The sequence below is a fragment of the Hemicordylus capensis genome, chromosome 1 (genome assembly GCF_027244095.1).
Source record: "Hemicordylus capensis ecotype Gifberg chromosome 1, rHemCap1.1.pri, whole genome shotgun sequence".
Taxonomy (NCBI): Eukaryota; Metazoa; Chordata; class Lepidosauria; order Squamata; family Cordylidae; genus Hemicordylus; species Hemicordylus capensis.
The window spans coordinates 226,766,814-226,791,649 of NC_069657.1; the positions used below are offsets into that span (position 1 = coordinate 226,766,814).

The following is a 24,836-nucleotide window of genomic DNA, read 5'->3' on the forward strand; positions in this document are numbered from 1 at the left end:
AATTTGAAAGATTAATCACTCAAAGGCCGAGCACTTCTTGGATCTCATATACAAACTGGAGATACGTTCTCCTTGACGGATTCAAGGGCAGGAAGAAAGGTGTGAAGAGGGTCTACTGGGATCTACCAGGGAGCCGTGAGCTTCCCAGGCCATGGTGGAACATGAAGATGGCCATGTTGGCTTGGAAAAGGAGAAGCTGCTAGTACTCTACCCAGTCTAGGCACACCCGTGCTGGAGGGGCAGTGCTTCCCACAGGGTGGAGGTGGTGCTTTTGTGCTGGGACTGGGAGAGTATGGAGGGGGGCCCCAATCTCCTCCTGCCCACACCCAGTTCCAACGGCACCCAGGCCAAGACCCCCTGAATTCTGCCTTAGCCAAGCCATACAATTCAGCAAAGGGGCTGAGCGCAGGGAAAAACTTGCCCCATTGCTCTTGGTTCTCAGTGGGGGTCTGTGTATTTCTGATTTCCTCACCTCAGCCAGCTTGCGGAAGCGCCTCAGGACTTTTGCTCGGCCCACCTGCTGTAAGTGCAGTGCTCTCCGGTTAGGGCCACAGGACAGATTGGGGTGGTTAGGGTCTGTCTCCTGGGGGAACAAAAGAGCCATTTGCCAGCCAAGTCAGAGTCAGGTTGACACATGTAATTCTTCGTTGTTGTTCTCATCATCATCATCTCCACCACCACCACTGCAACAACCCTTGAAACCCGGAAACTGAAGCAACTAGAGATCTCTACATGTATGGAAAGTGAAGAGGATGGCAAGATGAAGATGATCTTGCAGTACAGAATGAGAAGATAAAGAAGCATTGGAAACGTGAGAGTGATAGATAAGTGTCCCCAATACTGCTGGAGAAATAGGGGGATATGAGAGAGAGAGAGAGAGAGAGAGAGAGAGAGAGAGAGAGAGAGAGAGAGAGAGAGAGAGAGAAATGCCAAACTCCATCCCACAGGAGTAGAGAGCCCAGGATTCCCTGGAAAGGGAGGGTGCTTACCACAAAGTAGGGTCGGGTCCGTTTGGCTGGAGTTTGCAGTGGAGGCTGGTTTCAAGATTCACCAATCAAGAGCATAGCACAGAAGGAAATACAAAAGCAAGGTGGTATTGTCAGAGATGTGGCAGAATTTGAGAGATTTAGAACTCAAATGCCGAGCACTTCTTGGGTCTTACAGTGGGTATTGGAAAGAATCACCCCCTTTGATAGACCTTAAATTCTGGTTCTGGTTCTCTAAATTCTCTAAATTCTGGTTCCCTTAAATCCTGAAATGAAAACACAAAGAAAATTCCCTTCACCAGCTGTACTTATCCAATGCAACCTATAACATCCAACTGAAAAACATCACAATTACAGTCCAGAAAAAGTGTCAGAAACAAAAAACTAGAATTACTGAGATTGAAAAAGGATCACCCCCCCACAATGTCAATATTTTGTTGAACCACCTTTTGCTTGTTTTTGCTCTTCCATCCAGTTTGGAGGGCCGACCGGATCCAGGGAGGATAGCAGTCCACCAACACCTACCATCCAATGTGACCCAACTTGAACAGTTCTGTGTGGAGGAGTGGGCAAATATTGCTCCGTCTAGATTTGCAAGGTTGATAGAGAAGTATCCCAACAGACTCAAGGCAGTTATTAACCATGGGCTGAGGGTTTTCCATGACAGGAGAGGCCTGGCTGAGTGGTGTGGACTTGCTTTGCCATGAAGGCTGGGAAGGGATTTGGAAAAGGACACGCAGGAAACCTGCCCTCTGGACCTCCCTGCAGGACTGATCCCAAGTTTCTATGCTGGCCCAGAAAGTCACGTTGCAAGGGAGAGGAGCGGAGAGAAGAAGACCACGAGGTCCTTGTAGCTGGAGCTGGATCTGGATCTAGGACTCAAAATAAACTCTCCCAGCCCCAAAATGTTGCCCTCCTACATGGTGTGCCAGCATGAGGTGGGGATATTTTTCATTTTTCTCCCTCGTGCGGAAACGGAAGTGTGGCTGTCAGAAGAAAGGGAGAGAGCGGGAAGCTGTTTCTTGCTTCTTCCTCTTCTTTTCAATAGTCTTTCCCTTCAGAAACCGCTGGGAAGAATTTCTGATGGGGCTGGTGAGATCTGCCCCACCCGCCCCCCAGGGATGGAGAAAGCTCTTGGCCAGAGAAGGGCGGCCATTCTGGCACTGGAGTGATGATGTCCCTCACGTCTCTGAGGTGACGAGGGAGACTGGCTCGCTCACAGAGGCCTGGGCTCCATGGCCTCCTCCCTCGTCCCTCCCGGCGGGCAGTGGCCTCTCCCTTCCTTTGACCTCAGCACTGCCAGGCCTCAGTGCTCCTAGTGGGCGAAAGGAAGTCTCTTCTTAACAGTGCAGAGGTTCCCAGCCATGTTACTCCAGGTGTTGCTGAACGACAAATCCCATCCTCCACAACCATGAATTGTAGCATGGGGGTGATGGGAATCGTAGTTCAACAACATCTGGTTGAGCACTGGCTGGGGACCCCCATCTGAACCGGTTCCCCAAAAGATGGGCGGCTTATTTCAGCCCAGCGTATCGGGACGGATGCTCTGCTTTTCTGTTTCTTTTTCCCAGAGTGGGGAGCTTCCTGTACGGAGCTCCAGAGGAGCAGCTGACGGACATTTCCTCTGAGGCGACACCTGTCCTCAGTTTCCGGTGAGAGACATCCCTCTTACGACTTTGGAAAGGTATCCTCCATCTTCCTGCTCCTTGTTCAGACCTATCCCATGCCCCTCAATCCTCTAGTCATTCCTTGTCCTTCTTTAGGCCGATTCAGACATTATGCTGTACAACTTGTACACATGTTGGTGTGAATTACTGTACCGGGGTTCATTACAAAATTGAACCTCGTTACAGGACCTTCAAATGCATTGTACAGATCGGAATTACACTGTACCTGTGTTCAACATAACATGGGAATGACTGTACCTGTGCACAGAATTGTACCTGTGTGTATACTCATTGTATGAGTGTTGAACATCATGTGTGAATGGGCCTAATGTCTTTGCACTTGGAGAGAAACACCCAGACACCCACAAGGGCTTGACTGTGTATGTGAGTGCTGTATATTCACCACCTGCAGAATAGGATCAGGCCTGTTCTCTCTCATCCCCATATACTGCTGATAAAAAAAATTCACAGAATATAATTAGGAGTTATGATTAACATTCTTGGTGATGATGATATCTTTGACCTGTGTTCTTTTGGAAAATAAACTGGTTAAAGAAAAATAAAACACAATCCAGTTTAAATGGAAAAAATCAGATTTTTTTAAATTAATTAAAAAACAAACAAACATGGGTTTCTATCAACTCGGGATGCAGCCTGAATTCTATGCAACATGTAGTTTATGTGATTTGAAAATTAAGCCATATAGATCACAGACCTGACCAAATCATGCATGCGGAAGATCTCAATACAACAGCAACAACAACAAAATATTTATATACTGCTTTTCAACCAATGTTTCCAAAGCAGTTTACATGCAGAAATAATAAATAAAAAAGATGGGTTCCTGTCTCCAAAGGGCTCACAATCTAAAAAGAAACATAAGACAGACACCAGCAACAGTCACTGGAAGTACTGTGCTGGGGGTGGATAGGGCCAGTTACTCTCCCCCCGCTCAATAAAGAGAATCACCATGTTAAGAAGGTACCTCTTTGCCCAGTTAGCAGGGGCAAAGGATTAATTCCTCTTTAAGAAACTGGGTTTTCAACTGTTAATGAAACACAGAGAGAGAGAGAGAGCTATTTAGAAATCTTTGTCCTACACATCAGTGAGCATCAACGAGAGCAAAACAAACTCACTTTTTGACTGAGAATGTACGTAGCATATTGGTCTGTCATCTTATTGTGATCTTCCCCTTCCCCTTAGGTTGTAAGTAAGTGTGATACCGCAACAGGGTTTGGGTGGGTATACCTGCTCCTGATGACAAGCTGCTGAAGCAGGTCAAGTCACAAAGGGGGAAAGAAAATGACGGCATCAAATATGAGAAGAGAAAGAAGAGAAACCTGCTCCGTTCCACAAACACTCACACTGACACTCAGCATCAGAGTGGGGCAGACAAGACAACGGAAACCATGTGGCCCTTCCGCACAGGAAGAATTCCTCTTCCTCCTTCCTGAAACTCCAGGAAGCAGCAGCCGGCCTCTGTAAGTAGAATGCCATGACCACATGGTGCCTGGGGGACTGTGTAGAGTATTCCGCTTTGTCCGAAGCTGCACACAGGCCCAAAGAAAACTCTGTCACAGTCAGGACTGGACAGCCACTTAGGCTAAATGGGCCTGCCGCCAAAGAACACTACTCCGAGGGGGAGCAAGATTTTGGCAGGAGGTTCAGGACCTTGGATAGCTCCAGACAGGGACCCTTGAGCCGGTGGGGGAGATTAGAGCAGTGTAGACGTTGCTTCAGCAATGTTGACAAGCCCAGTGCAGGATTGGATCTTTGGCTGGCTAGTTAGGGTGGCTGGCTAGTGCCACAGTTTTGGACTTCTGCAACTTCCTTCCACCATCCCTCTGCTGCTGCTCTGGATGGAAGCCACCACCCTCTGAGCAAACGTGTTTCTGGCCCTCCTGGTACTGAGCCGGTGCTGATCCTTTTTGTTGCAGTTCAGAAAACCGTGCTTCATACGAGCACCTGTGACGTTTCACATTGAATGTGAGATGCGGACCAAGCAGCCAGGACCTGTCCACGTAAGTTTAATGCAAGCCTTATGTTCCCTATGGATTAAGAATGGGGGCTGGAACCCGAGGTGGGGGCTCCATCCTTGGTCCATGGAGGGAGCGCTAGATTTTTCTCCCATCCCAGTTGGGTAAAGGGCTCCAGTGAAGTGGAGCCGTCTCCGTCTGAGCATGGGGACTTCATAAGTCAGGGATAGGACAGTGACTTGGAAGAGATCTTTCCTTCTCTTCCTCCCCCCACCCCTGCTTGTTATCACGACTGTTCCAGGGAGCAGAAAGAAAAGCAAAAGAGGGATGCTTCAAGGTGAATCACTGCCGCATCTGGTACTCTCCGTCTAGCATGACTTGGTCCAAATATCCCCCCTCCGTAGAAGTCTTTTCAGGCTGAGGGATACCTCAGCCTTAGGCCAGCTATGAGAACTGTCAGTGCAGAGCATGACTCTCTTTCTTTGGCTCATCCCATGCCCACTTGCATATGCCTGCATAAGGCTTGCTATTGGAGCTTGTCTACCCCACAGACTTCAATGGGTTGAATCTCCCGCCATCCCCCGGAGCAAACTTGGATTGTGTTTTCTTTGCATTGCCACTGCAGGTCAAGGAGCAATTCATACAATGTAAAGAAGACAGATCTCTCCTTTCACAACATTACAGAAATAGCTTGGAAAAGAACATTATTTACAGGTCTGGGAAGAATATTCGCCAATGCATTGGATACAATAGAAAAATGAATTCTCTTGAGAGAATAGAGAGCCAGCGTGGTGTAGTGGTTAGAGTCCTGGACTAGGACCGGGGAGACCCAAGTTCAAATCCCCATTCAGCCATGAAACTAGCTGGGTGACTCTGGGCCAGTCACGTCTCTCTCAGCCTAACCTACTTCACAGGGTTGTTGTGAGGAGAAACTCAAGTATGTAGTACACCACTCAGGGCTCCTTGGAGGAGGAGCGGGATATAAACGTAGTAGTAGTAGTAGTAGTAGTAGTAATAATAATAATAATAATTATTATTATTATTATTAGTCTCCGAAATATTCTCTTCATTTCTAATCAATGCATTGATGAATATTTTTTTCCAAGTTGGGGGCTGTTACACTTGCAGGGCATACTTTCAAACTCTCTCTTCAAGAGAAAATGGATAGGCTAATGTGCTGGTGTATGCAGGCACAGTCAGTTAATCGTGAAGCCTGAAGTATTGCACAGCCTCCAGATTTTTCCTCCCCTCTCTTTCCTCGGGGAGCAGGAGAAATCCTGCTGCAGGCCTGTGTTAAGACCCCTATTCAAAAAGCAACACTTTTGTTGTGTCCCTTATGAAGATTCAATAGAAAACACACTACAGAGCTCTTCTCATGGCCATTCGCTTGATTGGACAAGCTCCCAAGCCTGTCTCAGGAGCTGTGAGCCTTCCCAAGACTGAGTCATGTATGAATCAAAAACTAGATCAGAGAAGAGTGAAATGAAGCCGTGGGAGGTGGGAGGTGGACACAGACTCTGACAGTCTCATCCTACCCAGCATATTACCCAAGGGGGAGGAAATGACTTTCAAGTCTCAGGAGCAATCCAGAACTGAGAGCAGTGATCTTGACTCTTTTCCAAGTAGGGTCCATTTAGGCAGAGACCTTTCTCCGTGAGAGCCATTTCCCTGCACAGCCATTTCCCTGCACAGTCCTGTGCTTGTCTCAGTCCGTGGAGGGCCGTTGCAGAGAGAGGAAGCCCTCTCTGAAGAGCTCTCCGGGAAGGGCTGCCCTTCCCAGCCCTCTCTGCAGGCCTTCCCAGACAGTGCAGGGGCTCAAGTGGAATCTGTTCTCCTTAAGGGAGCCTCCACCTTCAGGCCTGCACAGATGGCAGCACTATCCTGCGGGGATGGTCGTTCCAGGGTTTTCAGCTTTCGCTGAATCTGCACACAAGCCCAATCAGCAATTGGTCAGACTTAGGGCTAGACAGGCACCAAGAGTTCAAGGAGCCTGCCGCTGAGGATCGGCTCTGACGGGAGAAAGATTCTGTCAAGAAGACCAGGAACTTGGATATCTGCAGGCAGGGACAGTTGAACTGGAGAGGGACAGGGTAGAGGGGCACGCAATGTTGACAAGCCTGCTGAAGGATTCAATCTTTGGCTGGCCAGTTAGGGTGGCTGGCTAGTGCAATGGTTTTGCACTTGGGCAGCCTCCTCCCAGCAGTGCTCTCCTGCCACTCTGGATGTCAGCCAGCATCTGAAGAAATGCATTTTCAGCCTTCTGGGTACCAAAGCTGACCTGAACCTTTCTGCTACAGCTTCCAGAGCCTCGGCGTGCCCAATGACTAGTTGGATTTTGCTGTGAATATCAGCACTGGCTGAAAGAACCAGCACATCCCACGCCAGAATCTGTCCATGTACCTTTGATGCAAGCCTTACTGGGGTGTAGGAGCCCAAGGGGTGTGCTGAATGCTTGGGCCATGGAGGGAGTGCTGGATGCACTGGTGCAAGGGGATCTGGTGAAGTGGGGCCATCTGAGCTGAGGGGACTTCCTAGCTCTGAGTCAGGGAAAAGACAGTTCCTGGGAAGAGAGCTTTGCTCCCCCTCTCCCTCTTCCTCCTCCCACTGCTGGGCATCATGACTCTTCCAGTGCACGGAAAGAAGAGCAGCAGAAGGATGCTACAGAGAGAGTCACTGCTGCATCTGGCAGTGTCCCTCTAGCTTCAGGTGGTCCAAACATTCCCCCTCCACGGAAGTCTGTTCAGGCTGAGGTACTCCTCACTCTTCGCCCAGCCCTAGGGACCATCAGGGCAGTATTCCTGGGATGTAGCTGAGATTTCAGAGTTGGGTCTGTGTTGTTTTCTGGATTCCTTTTAGAAGTGGAGACAGTTTGTGGCCACGGAGGGTTTAAGGGAGCTCCGCAGTTTGGCCTGTAGGATCCTGCAAGCGCTGGAAGCCACACAGGTAATGTTGAATCAAAAACTTCATCAATAAAGAGGGAAAGGAATCTGTGGGAGGCGGGTGCAGATTCTGACAGACTGTGACTTCCTACCCAGCATGTGGTCTACCCAGCAAATAACCAAAGTAGAAGAAAATACCTTCAGAGTCCCAGGAGCAGTCCAGACCTCAGAGCAGTCATCTTGACTCTTTTCCAAGTGGGGGCATTTGGGCAGAGACCCTTCAGCATGAGAGCCATTTCTCTCTGTGCTGACCTCTGCACCGTCCTGCACTTTTCTCAGAGGGGAGGGCCCTTTCAGAGAGATGGAGCCCTCTCTGCGAGGGGTTGCTCTTCTCAGCACACTCTTTGCAGAGGCTCAAGGGGCTTCCTTTTCCCTTAAGGGGGCACACGGACACCCCCGGGGCTGCACAGAGAGCAACACTGCATTGTGGAAATGGTCACGCCCACATGAGGACAGGGGGACTGTATAGAGTTCTAGGTTTGGGGTGAAGCTGCACACAGGACCAATCAACATTTTGTCAGGGTCCAAGACACTCACCTCAACCCAGGACTGGGTGCCTCTCACAGTGAATGTGAGCATCGCCCTGAGCAACCAGTCAGTCGCATGGCGAGACCTGTCCATGTACGTTTTGGTGCAACTCTTATATTCCCAATGGAAGAGGATTGGTGGTTGGAACCCGAGGTGGGGGGGGGCTGCATCCTCGGTCCATGGAGGGCCAGATCTTTCTCCCATTCCACTTGTGCAAGGGGACTTCAGACTTCAGTTTGTTGAATCCTGCTTCACTTTTACGGCGGGATCCTGGAGACTGTTGTGCTGTGAGAGTGATGCAGGATATTGGAAGAAGACTATGCCACATCTTCACTGAACGGCAATTCCCAGGAGTCTTTGGGGAGCACCATGAAAGCTCATGCACTTTCCAACGACTATATGCAGATGTGCTGCCAGTCTTGGGGGGGGGGGGGTGTTCTCAACTGTGAAAACAGGAGCCCTGAGAGGACATTGACTATTCCCGTGCCGTAGCTGAGATGTCAGGAGTGGGTCTGTGTTCATTTCTTGCTTGCTTTTAGAAGTGGACATAAAGTTAGGGAATGCAGGTTTGTGTTGGCCACTAATTGGCACATTGTTAACCTTCTTGCCACAGGAATTCTTTGCAAGAAAATCCATGGACGGATTCTATGGGTCAGGCAACTTCCATCACAGCATTATGGAAACCGTGAAGGTGACAGAAGCCATGCAGGTAATGTCTGGAAAATGCTAGTAATTTTGAACAGAAGATAGGGAGGACCAGCAGAGCTTCACCAGACAGCGCACTAAAGAGCTGTTCTCATGGCCATCGACTGGGTAGGACAAGCTCCCAGCCAGTCTCTGGAGCTGTGCGCCTTCCCAAGCCCCAGTCATGAAGAAATCAAGAACTAGAACAAAGAAGAGGGAGAGGAACCTATGGGAGGCGGGTGCCAACTCAGACCATGTCCTCCCACCCAGCATATTATACAAGTATGAGGGAAAAGACTTCAGGATTCGGGATCCGTTCCCCTTAAAGCAGCCTCCACCTTCGGGCCTGCACAGATGGCAGCACTAAACTGTGGGGATGGGCATTTTGGGACCTCCAGGTACTGAGCCTTTACTGAACCTTTCTGTCGCAAGTCCCAGAGCCTCGGCTTGCTCCAGGAATGGGTAGTTTTATTCGAAAACCTCCCCATCACAGGCTGAGACCAAAACCTGTATGTATGACGCAAGTCATTTCCATACGTTCCCTATGTAAAAGGAATGGGGGGGGGGTCGGAACCCCAGGGAGGGCCTGCATAATCGAGCTAAGGAGGGAGTGCGAGATCTGCCACCCATTCCACTTGTGCCGGGCTTTCAGTCAAGTGGGGCTATTTGGGTCTAAGCTGAGGGGACATTCCTCAGGCAGCTTGGAGGGTGAGCAAGATTCTGGCAGGATGGTCAGGAACTTGGATAGCCCCAGGCAGGGACAATTGAACCGGAGGGAGACACTGGAGCAAGGTAGACGTTGCTTCAGCAATGCTGATAAGCCCACTGCAGACTTGGATAATTTGCTGACCAGTTAGGGTGGCTGGCTAGTGCATCAGTTATGCACTTGTGCAGCATCCTTCCAACAGCGTTCTGCTGCTGCTCTGGATGTCAGCTACCCCCTGAGGAAATGCATTTTCAGCCCTCTGGGTACCAAACCTGACCTGAACTTTTCTGTTGCAGGTTCAAGAGCCTCGGCCTACCCAAGGTCTAGTTGCATTTCGCTGGGAATATCAGCAATGGCTGAAAGAACCAGCACATCCCACGCCAGAATCTGTCCACATATGTTTGATGCAAGTCTTATGTTCCCTATGGAAGAGGAATGGAGGTAGGAGCCCTAGGGCTGTGCTGCATCCTTGGGCCATGGAGGGAGTGCTAGATCTGTCCCCCATTCCACTTGTGCTAGGGCTTTCCAGTGAAGTGGGGCAGTCTGAGCTGCGGGGACTTCCCAGCTCTGAGTCAGGGAAAGGACAGTTCCTGGGAAGAGATCTCCACTCCTCCGCCCTCTCCTCCTCCTCCTCCTCCCACTACTGGGCATTACGACTGTTTCAGAGCACAGAAAGATGCTACAGAGAGAGTCACTACAGCATATGGCAGTGTCCGTCTAGCATCAGGTGGTCCAAATATCCCCCCTCCGTGGAAGCCTGTTCAGGCTGAGGTACACCTCAATCTTCGCCCAGCCCTAGGGACCATCAGAGCAGTATCCTGGGATGTAGATGAGATTTCAGAGTTGAGTCTGTGTTGTTTTCTGGATTCCTTTTAGAAGTGACTTCCTACCCAGCATGTGGTCTACCCAGCAAATAACCAAAGTAGAAGAAAATAACTTCAGAGTCTCCGGAGGAGTCCAGACCTCAGAGCAGTCATCTTGACTCTTTTCCAAGCGGGGGCATTTGGGCAAAGACCCTTCAGCGTGAGAGTCATTTCCCTCTGTGCTGACCTCTGCATCGTCCTGCACTTTTCTCAGTGTGGGGAGGGCCCTTTCGGAGAGATGGAGCCAAGGGATGTGCACGGAACCATGGAGGCGGCGTTAGGGCTTTAAAGGCACATAGGATTGATGGGGCCTGCCGTGGAAGAACACCATCAGCTGCGTAGGACAAGCTCCCAGCCAGTCTCAGGAGCTGTGTGCCCTCCCAAGCCCCAGTCATGTATGAATCAACAACTACATCAGAGAAGAGGAAGAGAAACCTGTGGGAGGTGGGGGCAGACTCAGCCAGGGTCATCCTACCCACCACTTTCACCCAGCTTATCACCCAGCTTATTATTAAGTAGGAGGAAATGCCTTCAGAGTCCCAGGAGGAATCCAGACCTCAAACCAGTGACCCCCCCCCCACCTTTTTAAAAAAGAGATTATTATTTAAAAACACCAGACACCATTACAATACATTTATAAAAACTATCATTAAAAAGAAAAGCAAGAAGAGGCCCAAGCCGATGACTACAAAACATTCCACATATAATACTCTACAATGTCGTTCTTGGGTTGTCCGCTCCTTACGATAATGTTTCTAGTTCAAAGATAATCATAGATTCTGCTTGGTCCTAATAAAAGACTGGGATGGAATTACACCTTTTCGAATCTTTAAAGAAAGTTAAAAGTTGGAAATGGTAAGGAGGAAAACAAAGTTGGCCTGCATGGCCTAGGAAACAGAAATGAAACAGGAGAATGACTTCTTCGTTTCTGCCAAGCCAATGATCTCTTCATTGTTAACACATTCTTCAAACAACCAAAGCACGCCTATACAAATGGACTTGACCAGATGGAATACGCAGAAATCAAACTGATTATGTTCTTGGTGCAAGGAGGTGGAAGAGCTCAGTTATAACAGCAAAAACCTGGCCGGGGGCCGATTGAGGAAGAGATCACTAACTGCTCATGTGCAAGCTCCAAGTCAAGCTAAAGCGGAAAAACCAAAGCTATCCGGCTTCCACGATATGACCTTGGGAACATAGCCACCATTTTCAAGGAGCACATCAGGAACCACTTTGAAGTTCTGAACCTCATTGATAGGGAACCAGAGGAACTGTGGAATGAAAAAAGAAGTTGCTAAGGACGAATGTGAAAAGAGACTGCCAAAGACCAAGAAACAGAAGAAAGCAAAATTGCCCAGAAGAGGAGAGAAGCCAAAGTCAAGAAAGAGAAAGACCTCAGGAAGGAACTTAATAGGGAATTTCAGAAAGCTGTTAGAAGAGATAAGGAACAGTACTACTATGACATCTGTCAAGACCTTGAGGATGGAAATAGACACGGAAAAATGAGGAAGGTCTTCCAAAAGATCTCTGGACTCAGAAGCTGGTTCCAACCTTGAATTTGTATGTTCAGGGATGCCAAAGGACAGACAGTCACTGATTCAGAGAAGATCCAACAGAGATGGAAGGAGTATACTGAAAATCTGTACAGTAGGGATGACAACATCCAAGAGACTCGAGAAGATATTCCCTACTTGCAAGAAGCTCTAGTATGGGAAGATGAAGTTAGATCAGCATTCTAAGAACATAAGAACAGCCCTGCTGGGTCAGGCACAAGGCCTATCTAGTCCAGCATCCTGTTTCACACAGTGGCCTACCAGATGCCGCTAGAAGCCTACAGGCAGGAATTGAGGACACGCCCTCTCTCCTGCGCTTACTCCCCTGCAACTGGAACTCAGAGGCACCCTGCCTTTGAGGCTGGATGTGGCCTATCGGCCTCCAACTACCGTAGTAGCCATTGATAGACCTCTCCTCCATGAAGTGATCCAAACCCCTCTTCAAGCCATCCAGGTTGTTGGCTGTCACCACATCTCACGGCAGAGAATTCCACAAGTTGATTATGCGTTGTGTGAAAAAATACTTCCATTTTTTGGTCCTAAATTTCCTGTCAATCCATTTCATGGGATGACGCCTGGTTCTAGTGTTATGAAGAATTCCTCTCCATTCACATTCTCCACACCATGCATGACTTTATAGACCTCTACCATGTCTCCCCACAGTTGTCTTTTTTTCTAAACTAAATAGCACTCTGGACATTACCAAATCAGAAGGCTACAGGAATTGTTAGAATAGCTACAGAAATATGGCAAGAAACAGAAGAAGAATCAGTCAATGCTCTAACCAAACTATGCCAGCAAATTTGGAGAACAACACAATAGCCAACAGATTGGAAGAGGTCAGTCTACATACCCATACCGAAGAAAGGAGACTGAAGAGATTGCGCAAACCATCACACAATATCCTTCATTTCACATGCTAGCAAAATAATGCTCAGGATCATCCAATGCAGATTAGAGCCCTACGTGGAAAGAGAAATGCCGGATGTTCAAACTGGTTTCAGAAAAGGCAGAGGAACAAGAGACATCATTGCTGACGCACGCTAGATAATTGAGAAAGCCAAAGAATACCAAAAAGAAGTCAATGTGTGCTTTATTGACTACAGAAAAGCCTTCGATTGTGTCGACCCTGTCAAGTTGTGGAATATCCTTAGGGAAATGGGTGTCTCAGAACATCTCATTGCCATCAAGAGAAACCTATACACAGGACAGGAAGCTACAGTCCAGACAGAACATGGTGAAACAGACTGCTTCCAGATCGGCCAAGGAGTAAGACAAGGCTGTATACTTTCTCCTTCTTGATTCAACTTACACGCTGAACCTATAGTGAGAGAAGCTGGATTGGAAGAAGATGAGTGTGGTTTTAAAGTTGGGGGAAGAAACATCAATAATCTGTGCTATGCTGATGACACCACTCTGATAGCTGAGAATGTGGATGATCTTTTCCTCTAGTAGGGAAAGTCAAGGAGCACAGTGAAGAAATGGGACTACGACTAACTGTAAAGAAGACTAAACTAATGACAACGGGTACAGCAACCAGACTCAGAATTGACAATGAAGACGTTGAAGTGGTGGATAGCTTCTGCCTTTTAGGATCTACCATCAGCAGTCAAGATCCAGCAGTCAAGAAATATGCCACAGAGTAGCACTTGGTAGGATTGCCATGAAGGCCTTAGAAAGGATAACTAGATGCCGTGACGTGTCTATACCTACAAAGATTCGAATGGTTCGGACAGTGGTTTTTCCTGTGACACTCTATGGATGCAAAAGCTGGGCTTTGAAGCAGCAAGACAGGAAAAGTATGGACACTTTTGAACTCTGGTGTTGGAGAAAACTTTTGAGGATACCATGAACAGCCAGGAAAACAAATAAATCATAGAAGAAATCAATCCAGAATTTTTACTCGAGGCACAAATGACCAGGCTGGGAGTTGATCTTGTATAGCTTCAACATTATTGGATGTTTCAAAAGTTTCCAAGGTACTCACAGCCTCCTCAGAGTTTAGATTTTTTTTGGCATCTTAGCTTGTTTCTCCCCGCAGAGTTCTCAGGGCTATTTCTCTGTTTCCTTTCTTGTTTCCCCCCATCCTTCACGCAAGGTCTCACAAATGGGAAAACAATAATCAAAAAACTGCCAGAGAATTCCAAACAAAATCCCAACAAACTGTCATTTTGAGACATAGAAGACATCAAAACCAAAAGAAAGGCAAGACATTCTCAGAAGAGGACGTGATACAGACTTCCACTCTGATGCCATCTTAAAATGCCATCTGATTTTACCCAACTGATGGGTAAAAGTGCCGGGTAAAATGACACTGAGAGTCTGTGCCCGCCTCCCACGGATTCCTTTCCCTCTTCTCTGATCTAGTTTTGGATTCATATGTGACTGGGGATTGGGCGGGGGGTGGGGTGGGGTGGGTACGCGGACATATCGCACAGCTCTTGAGACAGGTTGGGAGTGTCACGCCCTCGATCTCAGATAGCGAGGAGGAAGGGGAAGCTGTCAGCTTTCTATTCACCGCTGGAAGACAACGTTTGTCAACCTTCGTGTCGACAGCTTTCAGCCCAAGCCAGATAGAAAGAACTATTCTGAGCCGTGTCTTGTTTCTGCAGCCCAGTTTGTATTGCGGACTTCCCTGCTGGGTGGCCAGACTGCTGACAGGGAGCATGTCCTACCCAGTTGATGGCCATGAGAACAGCTCTTTAGTTTGTTGTCTATTGACCCTTTACATGCTCCGCACAATTCAGCACTCCACAGAGGCTGCGAGTGCTGAACTGGGATCTAAACACAGGCCTGCAGCAGAATTTCTCCTGCTCCCTGAGGGAAGAGAGAGGAGGGCAGGGAGGAGAGGGGAAATCTGGAAGCTTGAGGTCTACTTAAGGCTACACCGTTAAGTCACTGTGCCTGCATATACCTCCCCATCACTTTACTCCCTTCCTTTTATTGACTTAAACTATTTCTATACCGCCCAAAACCTGAATCTCTGGGTGGTTTAAAATGAAAATGATTTAAAACATCAAATCAATTTTCAATTAAAATCATTTAAAAGATTTAAAACATTGGAAACCCAGTATTAAAATTTCAAAACTATCAATCTAATTCAAAGCCTGGGTGAATAAATGTGTCTTCAGTGCCTTTTGAAAAGGTGTCAGAGATGGGGAGGCTCTTATTTCAACAAGGAGTGCATTCCAAAGTCCAGGGGCAGCAACCGAGAAGGCCCGTTCCCGAGTAGCCACCAAACGAGGTGGTGGCAGCCGCAGACGAACCTCTCCAGATGATCTTAACAGGCTGTGGGGCTCATGGTGAAGAAGACATTCTCTTCAATACCCAGGAACTAATATGTTCTCTTCAATACTCAGGGTTTATGGCTTTAACGATAATAACCAACACCTAGTATTTTCCCCCGGAAACGTATCGGCAGCCAGTGCAGTTCTTTCAAGAAAGGAGTAATATGGTCTCTCCGAGATGTCCCAGAGACCAACCTGGCTGCCGCATACTGGACCAACTGCAGTTTCTGGACTAGGTACACAGGCAGCCCCACATAGAGCGCATTGTAGTAATCTAGTCCGGAGATGATCAGCAGTTGTACTACTGTTCTGAGCTCTTTCATCTCAAGAAACGGACGCAGCTGGCGTATCAGCCGAAGCCGGGGGAAAGGGCCATTAGCCTATCCATTTGATCTTTAAGACAGGTTTTGCAAGTCTGCCACCAACTTGGAAAAGAATATTCACCAATGCATTGACTACCACTGAGGAGACTATTTCAGAGAATTCTTTTATCCCTAACTGCAACCCGCCTGGGAACCAGGGAAGCACAATGGGAGCCCGAGTCCCTCTCCCGGCGGCATCATCGCTCCCGCCTTCTCATCGGCCTCACCGGCTGGCCAGGAAACCACCTGCCCCATCCAGAGGGCTTGATCGGGGCCACAGAGGCTGCGGTGCAGTGAGGAGTTGCTGCGAGAGAAAGGCGAAGGGGCCTCCACAGCTGCCTCCATCTGGCTGTGGAGGCCAAGAAAGGTTCCAAATCAGAGCGGGCACATCGGATGGCACGGGGGCGGGGCCTCGAAGCCCTTCTTTGGAGGGTGTGTCACACCCAGACATGACAGGGCCAAACAGACCAGCCGCGGTGGAGCCCCTGGTACCAGTTGACCTTCATGGGGATGCCCCCTCCACCCCGCCTTCAGGTGTGCTTTAAACAGAACCACCCACATGGCAGACCTGGTTTCAAGATTGGCAGGATAAGTCTCTCCAACAGTCCAGGTCATCCAAGGGCCAAGGTGTCCAAGACCCAGGAGGGACCCATCATCTTCTTCTTCTTCTTCTTCCTCAGGAAGCCAGACTCCCAGAAAAGCTAAAAAGAAAAGCAAGGCAAAGAGTATAAGGCATATGCCAGATGCAGGGGGAGAGCAACAGGCCCTGTCTATCCCAACAGCACAGCATCCCTCCAGTGGCAGTTGCTGGGGTCTGTCTTATGTTTCTTTTTGAGACTGTGAGCCCTTTGGGGACAGGGGGCCATTTTATTTATATCTATGTAAACCGCCTGCAGAAGTTCTTGTTGAAAAGCGGTCAATAAATATTCATCGAATTCTTATTTGTAAGTCGTGCCTCACCTTCCGGAGGGCCAGGATGCAGCAGGCAACCTCCTCACGCCTTTCTTCCTGTCCTGGAATCCAGTAGACTCAGCTGCCCACCAGACCCGGGCCAGGAACACCACCGCAGCCCCTTCCTCCAGCGCCAACTCCAGTCCCGCCCAGCACTGCAGGCTCCCCCGAGAGCATCGGAGAGGAGGTAAGCAAGCACTGCCCCCCCGCACGGCCGAGCCCAGACGGGAAGGAGCGCCCCATCTTCCAAGCAAATGTGGCCAGCCAGAGGTCCCCCCCCCCGCCAGGCCAGGAAAGCCCATCGCTCAGTGGTAGACTGGGTGCCTTCTCTGCAGCAGCTCCCAGCTTCCATCCCTGGCAAAGGGCAGAATCCTGTCCAGTCTCTCCCAGGGACCCATGAAGGCGAATGTGCCGTTTGGAGGGTAAGGCAGAGTTACAGGCCAGGGTGGGAGACAGAAGAGGAGCAGGGAGCTCCCCATCCCAAGATGAGGGCAGAGGCACCTCTTCCGGCTGTAAAGGGGTCGCCTTGTGAGTAATTCAGGCTTTTGTTGTTCTCCGCAGATGGAAAGAGGAAGGCCCAAGAAGAGGTTGTGGTATTCTACTCCCCTGCTGTACAAGGTGAGGAGATCCCATCACCCCCACAGAGAGCCCCACATTGGTGCCAAGCATGGCTGAGAAGCTCTTCTCTGCTTCCTGCCTTGTCCAAAGAAGGGCGGCCGGAGGCCTTGAGGTGGTGCCGGAGGGAAAGGGCCAGAGGCTGCCTTGCCCCACAATCCTGGTGGCTTTGGTGCTTCCAGAGGAGGGCCACGTAGAGGCTTTGAATCCCTGCAGTCAAGGCTGGGTCTATTCCACGTCTCTCACGTGCTCACTGCATACAGCCTGGGAATCTAGCATGCATTGGGCTTTCTGCATCTCAGCAGAAAGAATGAAACATGAAGGTCCAAAGCTACCTTTGTCGCTTGAGACCCTTAAGCAGTTCAAGCTGATTTTCCAATTCCTGTCCCAAAACTGGACCCGGATGGTAATTAAGAGCCACTTATGGTTCCTTTCCCAGATGAGGTTCCTGGACCATCCAAATCTGCGTATCCTGTCAACCTGAAGAAAAGTGTCATTAGTACATTTTATTTATTTTAAATAAAAATTATCTTTATTTAGTTCATTAACTTAATTTATACCTATGTCAACCGCTTTGAGAACTTGTGTTGAGAAGCAGTATATAAAGCTTCATCAGCTTTGTAGAATTACCACACGCAAAATAGAAGCCATTATTTAAAACCATACAGAAGGGAGAGAGAGAGAAGAGAGCTGGAAAATGGCCCATTATGGCTAGGAAGAGACCATTTTCTCTACCTATGGAGTCTGGCAAGATCTTACAGTCAGAACCAATATCACCCCAAAGAATCACTGTAGTTTTGGAAACTCTCTACATGACTTTCTTTCTTTGAGGACCTCCAACTGGGTCCCCGTATGCTGTTGGACTACAACTCCCATCATCACCCCTGAAGGCCACTGTGGCAGGGGATGATGGGAGTTGAATTCAAATGACCTCTGGCAACCCAGGCTGGAGAACTCCTGCTCTAAGACAAGCAAAGCCAACTGGATTCCCACGCTGAAGCTCCCTAGGCTGATAGGTTCTGCAGGAGACCAGCATGGACAGAGCTGGATGTGCTAAGCCCTGTTTTAATGGGCTCCATGTTTTGAGACTTCAAATGCTTTTTAGTCTAAATAGAAGGTTTGAAGTAACGGCCAAAGAAGAGTTCCCTTGGAACCTTCAGACTTGCTGGAGGGAGCAACCAGGGTTTCCAGACAGCATAGAAGGTCACGGCATTGCTGACCGACAACAAGATGAGAGAGATCAACTCTTTGGTACCCAAGCTGTCACTCTTCTAGAGAGGCAACCCATCATTTTCCAGGCAAGGACACACACAGTTCTAGACTGGATGGCACAGCAGCAGATAGGCCACATCATGCCACAACAATCAGGTCTGCAGCGAGGTTGCAAAGCTGGCAACCAGAAAAGACTAAAAAGACATGTGTCTCAATGCGATGGGTGGGAAAGTGCAGCGCCCCCTTTCCCTGCAGCGCCCCCATGTCCTGGGATCCTGGAATAGACACGTGGCCAGTATCCTCAAGTCAGTCCATGAACCCAACCCCCAGAGCTTACCGTGCAGGTAGGGAGAGGAACGTAACCCCCCATTTATGCTCGCGGGTTTCAGACGCTCCGGACTCATTCCAGTTACTGAATGCCATGACCAGGGGCAAGATGTACTCTGAGTCTGCCGAGGATCTTGCCTCACATACTCAGCAGTCTCTCTTTTCAAGGGATTGCAGCTGCGAGGGGTGTGTAGTGGGCTGTGCTTAGGTTCATCTTGTCAAATCCCTGCAAAACCCAAAGCAAGCAAAAATCAACACAACCACCACGACACCGACCCGTTAGACAAGGACTCCAAAAACAACCAGCCAATAATCAAATCCAAAAGTGCTCCTGCACTTGGTTGTAGGACTGGGCCAATTGCTTGGGGCCAGAACTACCACAGACCTCTCATCCCAGATCTCACTCTCTCTCGGCAAGGTTTTGTTTCATGAAAGCTTGCCAGATCAAGCTTTTGAAAACGATGCACGAGTTACAAGTTGCTCGGTACCTTCTGAGAGCTCAGTGGGGCTGGCAGTTTCTGCTCTCAGCCAACGGCAGTGACATCTCCCGGAGAGAAGAGAAGAGGAGACTTACTAGATCAAACCCAAGACCTCTTGAATCCAGCCTCCCATACCACACAGTAGCGCACCAGTGGAGCCCTCTGGGAAGCTCACCACCAGGAGATGACGACATGCCTCCTCTCCTGCTGTTGCTCCCCTGGAGCTGGCATTCACAGGTAGCCTCCAGCCATCAGGACTAGCAGCCACCAAGTGCCCAGCATGGATTGATGTCACTCTCTTTATATCCCGCTCTTCCTCCAAGGAGCCCAGTGTAGTGAACAGGGTTCTGCTTCCCCCCACAACCACCCTGTGAGGCAGGTTATGCTGAGAGAGAAGTGACTGTCCCAGAGTCACCCAATGAGCCTCAGGGTTGAACGGAGATCCCATCTCCCTGCTCCTCGCGCAGCACTCTAACCACTACACCACGCTGGCTCTCAAAAGAACCCTTTTCACCCCAGAAGGAACAAGTTTCAAAGTTGTTTATCGCCAGCACAATTAAATGCCTACATCAAAGATAGTTTCAATGGAACTCTGAGAACTAGTTCTAATTGGAAGATTTGGGTTTCATTTTGTAAAATGGTGCGCAGCTAGAATGCAGTACATTTCATCGTGACCATTCCTAGGAAGAGATGAGCTGCACTTCTCTTCCCCTTGAGAAGCAGAGGCCACTGCCATTTGTCTAGCTGAAGCCCTCTGCATTTGGGCTTGAGAAGGAATTCTTTGGAGTCCTACAATGTCCTGGGGGAAATGGAAAAGATGGAGGATTCACGAGGATTGGCTGGAGAAAGGACGCCAGCAGCTGCTCTTGCAGGAATCCACTTGGCTCAGAACAAGCTGCCTCTCCCAAACAAAACTGCAAAGATGCTGCCTGACCAATTCTTCACGGATGCTTTCCAGGGCCGTTCTGGGGACCATCATTCTGAGCCAATTCAGGGGTTCTGCAGCAGCCCACCAAGTGAAACAGCACACCATGCTCCTTCTTTCCCTTCACTGGAGGCTTCCCCAACTTGGGTCTCCCAAGTTGTCATGGACTCCCATCATACAAATCCTGGGCTGCCCCGGCTGGGAATCCCCACTCAGCTCATCAGGAAAACGGGCAGTCACAGCATGCTGTCCTGCAGGGGTCCCCGACAGGCAGTACGAGGACTGGGAGTGCTCCCAGCGGGTCCTCTTGCGCTGAGGTTGCCCCTCCCCAGGCTGCAGCCAGCTGGGTGCTGAAGCTCTGCATCCCCTTCTTCTCCTTCTCCCCAGCCTCGCACCCAGCACTCCCCTTGACATGGACCGGACAAGACTTCCATGAGACGGCTTCTTGGCAACTTGGGAGGGGACAGAAATAGCCACGAGCCAGTGACTGGAGTCGCCCCTACCGCACCCCCTGTTGTGTTTTTAGGAAAGCACACACACACACTCTTAGAAGGTGACAGTTGTGAGATGGGCTCCTCCAATCCCTGACTTGCATCCAGATTCAGTTCCTCCTCCTCCTCCTCCTCATCGACTCATTCTAATGGGACATGTAAACCTGTCCCATTAATTTTAGTGAGTGTACTCATGAGTAAAGTCTGGATATCAGTCAGTGACTGGCGTCTCCTGTCTCATAACGGCCGCATTTATGATTTACACACACACACACACTCAGTTGCTGCTATGGGGTACCTGAGCTGAAGGTTTGCCATGGGACGGGTACACTTCTTGTACAGGGTTGGATCCCTGCTCTCTAGAACTGTACAGAACATGATTCGGCTGCATGCCACTGCATGCTCCCTCTTCAGGTTCTGTTTGGGCAGGAGGAATGGAAGTGGGGTCTGTCTATCGCAATTAGAATTGCCTTGAGATCATTGGCCTCTCTGAGGGCAATTTGTTCAGTGCTGCATTGTGTCTCCAGTGCCTCCTCCTTATGGTTAGGATCTGTTTTCATCTCAATTGCTGCCGCTCCTGCTTGGCTGCATCTCTGGAGTTCTTGGCTGAAGCTGATCTTTCCCCCAATTGGTTTGGCAGCAGAAACACTGACTGGGAGGCTCATTCCAAACTGGCTGGAGGAGGCCCCTGCCGGAAAAATGATCCATCTCTGGGTCTCCCTCTCAGTACTCCTTATCTCTGGGATACCAGAAAGCCAAGATGAATATATGGGACATTGACCTGCAAAGAGACCTGAGCTTGGCCCCAATGCTTTGGAATTCTTTGGAGGATTCTGCTCCCAGCAGGTTTACTCCTGTCCTGCTAGAGATTTTGGGAATCTCACTGCCTTGCGCCATCGGAGAGCCTTCTTCAGGCTGGCCTGCTAGAAGACTGGGCAACCCTGGAGGGAAGATTGCAGGACATCCCTGACCCTGTGTGTCTCTGGGATTGGGCTATGAGCTCTGGCCCTGTGAACACTCTCCTTATCCCACCGATTATAACCAATTATTATCATCTGGGTGGACCAGGTGAGTTTGACTTTACCTGTTGTGATCATCCTCATGAGACTGCGGGGCTCCTCTTTCCCCTGCTCTTCTGCTAGGGACAGAATCGAGGGCAGCTGCTCCTCTCAGTGGCCAGCACAAGAGGAGGATGTGGGTCCCCTCTGGAGCCCCCACCACCAGGGGATGGATGCCAGCATCCTGAGCTCCTTTCCCTGCCGGTCTCTGGCCTGCCCTCCAGGCTCTCCACTCAGGCAAGGACCCAACAGGCAGCAGCAGCCCCACAGCCGGGCTCGGCTGAACGGAGGGAGCGGGAGGGCGATGGTGCACAGACCGAGGAGGGTTCGCAGCCCCAGAGCACGTGGGGGCGGCCGCCAGTGGGGCACCCATCATGGGCTGCAGAGCTCTTTTCCTGCCGGCTTTGGCTGCTGCTTGCTGCTGAGCCCCCCTCCTCCAGGCAGCTGTCCGGCAGGTGGGGCGGGGCGAGCAGGGAGCCTGAAGCGGGGATCGCTCCGTCCTCCTCCCTCCGTCCAGCTTCTTTGCTGCTGCTGCCGCTGCTCACCTCACAGGGGGGTGGCTGAGTGGGCTGGGCTGGGCGGCGAGGAGGGAGGGAGCCCGGCACGGCCAGCCCCGCCTTCTCCCCACTGCCCCGCCCTCTCTTGGCTGCTCCTCCGCCCCACCTGGAAGAGGGGGAAGAAAAAGAGCAGCCTCCACACCGGCCCTCCCCAGAGAGAGGCGGGCCGAGCGGGAGTCTCCCTGGGGTCTCCCCAGGGGCGTAACTAGGTTGGAGTGGGCCCTGAGACAAGATTCTTAAATGGGCCCCCATGCCGAGAAATATTTTAATAATAACAACAACAATAATAATAATAATAATTCGATTTCTATACCACCCTTCCAAAAATGGCTCAGGGTGGTTTACAAAGAGAAAAAGGTGCCTCTTTGCCCAGTAAGCAGGGGGCTTTTATTCTCACATTTCTGTCCTCATTCAAAACATACAAAAAACAGATGTACAAAATTGAGCAAATGAGAAGAGAAGAATTATATGGGAGTAAAACCTTTTTTAAAAGGAGTCAGGAAGCGCATCTTTGGAGGCTCAAATGGATACCTTTCAGGCACAAGTATTTCCAAGTCAAAAATTCCTTTTTCATATGGTGTATTTGCAAAACCAAGGATTTGAGCTTGAAGTTCATCTAAGCGACTTCCAGTCTGCCAGCAAGTAATAGCCGGTGGTGGCTCTGTGGACAGCAGATGCAGCTCCCTTTTCAATCGAAAAGCTCTCTGCATTGTGCTCCGTTTTCGAAGCAGAGCTCTAAGAGCGGAGCCGAATGTGCTCAGGGGCGTAGCAAGGTTGGAGTGGGCCCTGAGAAGAGATTTTAAAATGCCCCCCCCCCCAAGTCCAGGGCCTCCACACACCCCAGGCTTCCAAGGATTTAAGTCTGATATTTCAAAAGAAGTATGCTGCCAAGAAATACATTTCACTGAATACACACACACACACTTCACAATAGATAGTGATATACATTGAATACTATATATTTGTGCTACTTTTCATGCCTAGAACACACTAGAAACACTAATGATTAAAATGGGCCCCTTGCTGCAGATTAGCAAAGGAGACTTTCAACCATGCAGGGTGAGCCTATGTCTGTTTTCTCAGAATTCTGAACCAATTCAGTCAAGTTTGATTCCAGGAGGTTTTTCACAAGAGGCTTTGAAAGCCCTTTAACACACATCTCCTCTGGAATGGAGGTGCTGCATTCCCATGTTGGCCAGATTGACCCTAAGGGGAAAAAACATAAAAGCACAACACATGCGTCACAGTTCTCACTCATGTCTCAGTTCTCACTCAGACCTGGGGTGCCAAACAACTTGAACATAAGTGTATTTATGAATGAATGAATGAATGAATGAATGAATACATAAATAAATTTGTTCCAGAAGTTTTTGTAACTTCCTGCCATGAAACAAGCCACTTATCGGGCTTTTTAGAGGGTTTTTTGAAGCCAGCACATTTCCCAATCAGTTTTAAATGAAATATTCCGAGACTTCTCCGTCTCCCCACCCCCCATCCAAGCCCTATGGCAAGCAGATCCCTACCTGCAGGGGGTAGGGGCGGGGGAACCACCTCAAGGGATTCCTCTTCTCCCTGGCCAAGGCTGAGCTGTCTGGCCTGGGAAGAGGGTCTGCTGCAGAGAGCTGTGGCGGCCACTCGGACTGCCAGCCTTCTTCCTGGGGCTGGCCAGCCTACTCGAATCCAGGCTTCACGGAGGCCTACACGGAGGCCTCCCTGCAAGCCCCCCCACCCGCCCATCAGCTGAGAGGCGCCCGGGAGAAAAGCAGCCTGCCTGCTGCTGGGATGGCCGACCAGGAGGAGGAGCAGGAGAGGGGGCCAAGAGGGCCAGTGGCTGAAGGGTCTGGGGGCTGGGCAGGGGGCAATGGGGAGTCATGTTGATGTGTTTTAGTAAACCAAAGCTACTCCATTTTGTTAGTAAACCAAAGAAACTCTCCTTTGAAAGCAAAAGCTCTAACTCAGAGAAACCTCAGCAAGGCCAAGGACACAGACTCTGCAACATTGCTTTAACAATAGCCGTCACTACTCTTATCTCTCTAGCTTGCATAGTAGCAATTGCAATGCTAACCAAGCTAGGTTCCCATGAGAAACGCTTGAAATGCTAATGCTGAAGAAAGAGCGGATCTAACCATATTAGGGAAATCACCTGATGGACGATAGTCAAGTCACGCATGCGTGCTTGAAAGGGGTTAGGTCTCAGTTGGTATGTGCATTAGGGTCAAGAGCCTTTTTGCATTCATGTTGTTGTTTGTATAAATAGAACATCTCTAGCTGTAACTCATTGTATTCAATGTGATGCGTGAGCTACATTGTCTACCTTGCTATCGCGAAGCAATAAAGCCTCTGACTGATTCCCTTGAGTCTGTTTGATTGGCTAAAATGCGGACCCAAGTCGAGCCGGGTATTCACATCAATGTGAGGTGTCTCTGGGGGGCACCTCAAGGCAGTGGGGCCCCGAGACGACTGCCTCCCCCTGCCTCATGGTAGTGACGCCCCTGGGTCTCCCTCTTAGCCCCCCCATTGCAGAGGGCGGGGCTTAGGACGGGGTATGTGTGCTCTGTGGGGGGCGTGGCTCCCCCTCCTTCCCTTCCTCTTTCTCGGGGGTCTTGTCTCCCACTCCCGTGAGGGGCCGCCTGACCGGACTGAGAAGGGGGCGTGGCTTCCTTCCTCCTC

At 49.8% G+C, this 24,836-nt stretch overlaps 1 long non-coding RNA gene across 1 annotated transcript; it reads right to left on the reverse strand.

Moving 5' to 3' along the window:
- Nucleotides 1–483: 483 nt before the first annotated feature.
- On the reverse strand, nt 484–24,060 carry LOC128340366 (uncharacterized). The gene is made up of 6 exons (XR_008313649.1): nt 23,690–24,060; nt 18,667–18,882; nt 17,453–17,597; nt 16,120–16,252; nt 990–1,034; nt 484–583 (listed from the first exon to the last, which is right to left on the reverse strand). It is a non-coding gene; the product is annotated as an uncharacterized LOC128340366 (long non-coding RNA).
- Between the last annotated feature and the right edge of the window lie 776 nt (nt 24,061–24,836).